This window comes from Pinus tabuliformis, chromosome 5_2, assembly GCF_031772625.1.
Source record: "Pinus tabuliformis cultivar Carrire ecotype Pingquan chromosome 5_2, CPIR1, whole genome shotgun sequence".
Lineage (NCBI taxonomy): Eukaryota > Viridiplantae > Streptophyta > Pinopsida > Pinales > Pinaceae > Pinus > Pinus tabuliformis.
This window is the reverse complement of record NC_142306.1, coordinates 586861221-586868332: the sequence shown is the minus strand read 5'-3', so window position 1 is coordinate 586868332 and position 7112 is coordinate 586861221.

The window sequence follows — 7112 nt, the reverse complement described above, 5'->3', positions numbered from 1 at the left end:
AGTTAATATGTTTTTTTTATTTACTAATTTATGTGTTTTTATTTTTTAGGAAAATAGCATCAAGGAAAATTTCTGTGAATCTTTCTGGACCAAAGACTCTTAAAGGTGCATCTTCAAAAAACATTGGTGAACGAACTCCACCTGAGCTCATGACTACAAATATTTGAAGTGCCTTAAGTGATAAGAAGATAATTTCAGACTGGAAAAGTTCAAAAGAGGTGAATTTTCCATCAAGAGTCTGGTATGTGAAAGAAAGAGAGAGCACAAATGTGAATATATATCTATATATTGATATACCCCATAATAATGAAAATTTGGAGGTGATGGGAAGAGTCATAGATATCTGTTTGGTACCAAACACTGAAGTTGTTTACGTACTTACAAAAGCTCCCAAGTCACATGAAAGGATTAAATACTGACTATCATATTCATTATATGACACGAGAGAGGTATCTACAAAGTTGTGTAAACAAATCGTAAATGAGATGACACAAAACATCGTAAGTATTGTTATTTGTATTTTTATTTTGCATTTTGAAAGTGTCTCGCTATATTTTTTTAACTTTGTTTTTATTAACATATGATATTTTGTTTGGCATAATTTTGTTGAAAGCTGTTTAATTAGGTTGGGAGGCATTCATTTCATAGAGCATGATATCATGAAAGTTGTCAGCCATTTTTACTCAGTGTCAGAAGAAGATATGGAAAATATGGAAAATGTAGTAATTGATGATGCTACAAAACTACATCCAAAGAATCAGAAAAAAAGGCCTCTGGTGGATAAATCTAGCAAGGGTAAACAAGTTACTTTTGAGGACGATGAAGTTGAAATTGACAGTGAAGCATATGTTGCCATTACTGAAGATGACATTGGAACTGATAAAAGTCGTAAAGGATCAAAAGTAACAATGCCCAAGAATAAATCTATTGAGAATGTTATGACGAGGAAAAGTAGAGTTGAAGATCTTGAAGTAGTCATTACCAGCAGTCAAGAACCTAGTGAAACTTCAAAAGAAAGCAGAGAAATCATTACACCAGGAGCTGATTTAGATGATGGCATTATCAAAACAAGACAAAATGCCATTCGACAGAATTTGACAAAGAGAAACTTAATTGATGGTGGTCGTACATTTCAGTTAAATGTCAGACAAACCTATAAGGCAAGTGAAGGACAATGCCAATATCAAGTCAGAAAGCCACATCATCTGCATGTTCACAACTTGAAGACATTGATGAGGTAAAATCCATATGCTCATGTGGTTAGCTATGTGGTTCTTGTTGATCCACTTCAAGTTCCCAACAAAGAAGCATTTGATAAGTCAAAATGTTTTGAATACAATTATTATGCGCTTGGGGGGAACCATTCTGTTGAAGCTCAAAGACAATTGATGGAGGAATATCCTAATAACCCACGTTTTGAAACAATGAAATGTATCATTTATGCTGGTTTAAATGAAACAGAAGCAAAGTTAGTGGCATGGGATCATAATTCAGATAATGAATATAGGATGTCTATGACTTTCATCCAAAGGCTTAGATTGATTCATAGTGAATTTCTAGAAAAATGTGGTGGGGATAGGATGAATATTAATGCAGATTTCCGAGAGGAATGTTGTATGGAAATAGGCTATCAAATTGAAGAGAAAACCAATTCAAAAGGTGGAAAAGATAGTAGATATAGCAATTTATTCAGAGGTGTTGATAACATTTTCCAATTGGCATTTAGAACTGGAGATGTTTGGAAGTTGATTGATGAGATTTTTAGCATGTGGGAAGACATTGGCATTAAAAACCAGAGGGTCAAAAAGTCTAAGCCATTGATATGTAGCAAAAATCAATCAACTCCTGAACTGAAGCAACTTCGAGACGATATGACCATCACACCTTGGAGGGCGATGCAAGGAGTGAAAGATGAAAAAATTGTCAAAACAATATTATCTCGTGTGAGGTCAGGGGAATTATCATTGGAAGAAATGTCTGAAGAATTTCAAAAGTAAGTTTGCTGATTTATTTTTATTTATTTCTAAGATTATAATTATTTTTTAAATAAAACATGTTGTTCTTGGTAGTATTTGTTATACATATCATTATATTAGCTTTTTCTTACTTTATCTATGCAGTCACAAAGTTTACATGAAAATTCAGGAACAAATGGTTAGATTGTTGAATGAAGATTGTTGGGATGATGTTGTACGCAACTATCCAGATTCAAGTTCTACATCAACATTAAAAGCTTTTTATCTTGCATTTAAAAAGGTAACTTGATTTATACATTTAGTTTTATTCATCTGTGTACTATTTTTAATTTAAAACTTACACATATATTTGTTTATTTGATAAAAGATGAGGAAAGAAGATAATGGAGCACCAGACAGTTTCAAGACTTTTATTGAAAAAAAAAGATTTAATGACTGAGGAAGCAACGTATTAAGAATGTTGAACTTGATCCAACTCTTAATCATTTCATTTGGAATGGGCTAGACACTATTCAATATCAAGTAATACAAGGCAACTGTGAAGACATTGCTAAACTCATACCAAAAAGGGATTATGCCCTGGTTATTGCAGATATTCCCCATGGTTTCAATATTCCAAACATTTACTATGATAGTGACGCTTATACTTATCAAGCTTTTAATAAAGTGGTGGCGGGATTTGTAGAAGTGACGTCATCACCATTATGGAGATTTGTGACATTTCATTCAGACACACAATTGGCAATGATATTGTCAAGCTTCAAGGGGAAAACAAATTCAAGGATGCAGCTTACATGGTAAGATGTTTAAAAGGTATATTTGATTAATGTTGAAAAATTCATTTATGTACAAGTTAACTGAACTTTTACTATTTCATGTTATAGGCAAAAGTCAAATCTTCTTAACAATGAAGATCAACAATTTATAAATGACTGTGAGTTCATTCATATTGATAGTTGGGCAAAAAATGATAGCCATATGTCTATGATTTTTAATCGGGTGGACAGAAAGAGTCATAGCCAAATACTGACTTATGATGCTGTTGTGAGAAAACTAACATATGAAGACAAAGAAACGAAAGGAGAGATAGTTAACATTTATCAAAAACCACAATTATTGATTAACTATCTTATAGACATATGTTCAAATGAAGGAGATTGGGTTCTGGATTTATTTTCTGGCTCAGGTAGGTTTTGCCACATGGAATTGAATTTCAATATGTTCTTTTTTTAATTAATATGTCACTGTACTAATTTACTTCATTATTTTTTTGTGCTTGATAATTAGGTACAACACTAGCATGTTACCTTCAAAAAGGAAGAAATTGCATTGCAATTGAGAAAGATCCATTACAATGCAATTTCATTCAGCAAAGAATTAATGCTCTTCAATTTCTTCCAGATGAAATGCAAGAAATTGGGTTGAATAAAGGGGACTTTAGTGAATCACGTGTGGCAAAAAAGGCAAAGGAACCCCAACCACCATTACATGGAATGTTTGGAAAGACATATTTTGGGAGATTCACAGACATCAAAGACCCATTAGAAGAGGAAATTGCGCAAAAGGAAGCAGAAAATATTGTGGAAGAAGACAATGATGAAACTCTAGAGGACGAAGAGTTTGGATTACGTGACATTATTTATTAAATTTAAGTTATACCTGGAAATCAAGCTTTGCAATGTTTTGACCCTGACATTTCATGAAAAGAATAATCAATGAATTAAAGTTGTTATGTGTTCAATATTTGTAATTTGTGATTTTCGCATTGATTTTTAAGTTAATTATTATTTTTTGAAAAAAAAGTGATTATTATTATTTTTTTGACATGAAATTCATAAAAAAAACTATTATTTGACCATTTTTAGTTAATATTTTTGTATAAAAATTGTGATTTTGACATGTTAATTCTAGCAAAAAATTATCAAAACGTTTAGTTTTTTTGTTATATTTATGTTAAAAATGGTTATTTTTATGTCCATTGTTAAAAATATTGTTTTTTAGAAACAATTATTTCATGTGGATTGAAAAATTAATTAAGGATGTATAAATATGTAGATTATCTAAAATTCAAACTATCGACTTTCTAATTTAAAAACGCAAAACAATAAAAACCCCACTACAAAAAAAAAAAAAAAATTAAGATAGAAAACAAGAAAATATGAATAAAATGACCACTTCAAAAACTATCAAATTTAGAAAATAATTATTTACATTTCATACAATAGAAAATTTAAAGTCAAAAAATAGGTCTTTTAAAAAAAGGGTGTGATGCAGAATACTCACTTTTTAAAATCGACATGAAAATCACTACCATTCTAAAACGTAATGCACATGAAAAAAATTAAAGTTCCAAAAACTATGCTCTAAAAAAAACATGTGTGTTCTGCATCACCCCTTTTCAAAATCAGGTCATTTTTTTGCTATCTCTACGAAACGGGTAACAGTATTAGTTCCTGTTTCAAAGTTTACATTGTTTTAACCTACAGTCCGGGGTTGTTGGAATGTAGCGTTTCATCAATGGCGGATGCCCATAGCGATACTAACTATTTTCCTATGAATATTAAAGGGAAAACTTCATGTTGAAAGGAGAGCTTGTAGTTCCGAAATAGAATACCAGAGTTGAGCAGCAATAGTAGCTTCATTGATGTAGAGAATGTGAGTAAAGTAGAGTTAGGGTATGGAATAACCATTGCAGTTGGGATTCTAACTACAATCATGTTGGCATCTTATGTGTGTGTGAGAGTGTAGGGAAGAGGTTATATGAATGGAAATGGGATGCCCAACAGTGAAACTGTGTTCCTCAGTATTCACTTATGTTTGTTAATGAGGAAACTGGCATTAATGTCAGTGAAATTAGTTACAATGGAGAATGGAGCACTTCGATTGAGGAAGCGCAATAAGAAAACTTTGATTGAGGCAGCGAGTAGACTTCGATTGAGGAAGCGTTGCGACAGTTGGCTTCAAAAACATCAGGTAACATCAGAAAAGGTAAGAGAGCTAGTTGCCCCATCATTTTCTTCACAGTTTTCATTTTCTTTGCAGTCTTCATATCGCAGTCTTCATATAACCAGAGAACAAGGCATCAAGGCATCAAGTAAACTATGGTAACTCAGAAGTATTTCTGGGAATGAGTGCTAATGGGTGTTTGTCATTCTCAGTCGGTGCTAATGAGCATCGTAAAGTAAGGTAAGGTATTTAGGTATCGGTTTGAATGAAGACCTTGAAAGATAGAGGCCATAAAAAGAAACCGTTCACAACCTGCCCGTAGGCATCCAAAAAATGGCATGCGCATAGCCCCCTCTCCCCCGAGAACTAGCCGTATATCATTAAATTGGACTCTGCAACTAAACATCGACTATGCTCCTCAAATGCTTAGATGGGACCTTCTATGTAGGCTCAGATCTGCTTCCTTGCCAAAGGTCTAGTTCTAAAGTCAGATAGAGAGCGTGAAGTAGATCCAGTCGGTTAAGCAGTTGATTGAGCCTCATAGCCCTCAGAATGAAGTTATATGAATAAATTTATCTACATGCATCTGTCCACCTTTAATCAAGCTGCGACTCCACTACAACAACCATAGAAAAAAATCATTTTTGCACCTTAATAATACATAGCATTTAATAGCTTGAACTAATGTTAATATTAGTTGGACACTGGAAAACATTTCTAAAAATGAATGGCCTAACTGCAAAATATTATATAGTCCAGCATCTTTCACCACGGGAAGAGGCCAAATAAGATGGTGAAATTGAATAAGAAGGGATTAATCTCAAAATAATGAAACATGAAAAAAAACCTTTGCAAACATGAAGACTAACTAATGTCAAATACATCGAACCGATTACTATAGTCTCATGCCAGATGGCAGGGTCTAATAACCACTTTTTAAGTTGAGAATGCTCCTTTGAAAATTTAATAGGTAGTTCATGGCTTTTGGAACATGTTGGCTCCATTATTTATTTATTTTCCATTCCTGACTTAATACAAAATCCTTCACTTTTTGTTTTTTTTTAATCTATTTTATTTGTTGGGATAATAATGCTTTTTATTTGGATTTCATTGAAATGAAATAAAAAAATATAATATTGTAAAAAGAGAGTTTTAATAAAAATATTTTTAATAAAATAATAATAATAATAATAAAGTATTTTAAATATATAAAGAGTAGCACAATCACATTAATATATATGGTTGACATATGTTGATATGCAGATATCATCACAAAGTTCTTGTATTTTTAGATAAACAATTAATTGAACAATATTTTGTAAGCTTTGTTTTAGAGTTCTTTATTGTGTCCTGCAATTGCTTCACATACTTTATGGCATCACCAAGCACCCATGGATTTCACATATGCATTAACTTCCCCTTTAAAGCTTCACAACATATTGATATAAATTTTTTTAAGAAAAAAACAATTATATTGCTAAATGAGTTCTCTAATATACCATGTCAAAACCATAACTGTAACTATATATATATATATATATATATATATATATATATATATATATATATATATTCTTCTAATATCAAAATTATGAATGTTTAAGCAATAAAATATAAATGAGTTGTTTTAATATCAAGAATTTTTAAAACACTTCTGAGGGGAACAACTCTATTGGTGATCTAAGTAATGTGAAATCTGTGGAAATTGAGAGATCCAAGGTTTAAATCCCCCAAATGTGACCTGGTTTATGGAGAGGGGGACAAGCCTTTACGAGTAGTGATGTGTTATTGAGCACCCCATTTGTGAGAAACTATGTTGGATATTAATTAAGTTCATAGGAAATAGAAATTCAATTGAACATCTTAGTCTATATGCCCCTGTTAATTATGTATGCCTCTTTATAGCTCTCCAACATCGCTATTCCAATGGAAAAGGTTGGATGAGAGATTCCTTAACATAAGCCATGGTTTCTTGGATATTGGGAGAGGGGAATGATCTCCATGTTTGCACATGCCCATAATTTGATTGCGCACTAATAAATTTAAAACCTCAAGAACACAAATTTGTTTTGATGGTATATTTGAAAATATTTTGGAGTTCTACTCTAAAATTTAAAAACAGAGGAGTACAAACTTGTTTTGATGGTAGATTTGAAAATATTATGCAGTTCGATTAATAGGAACTTAGCT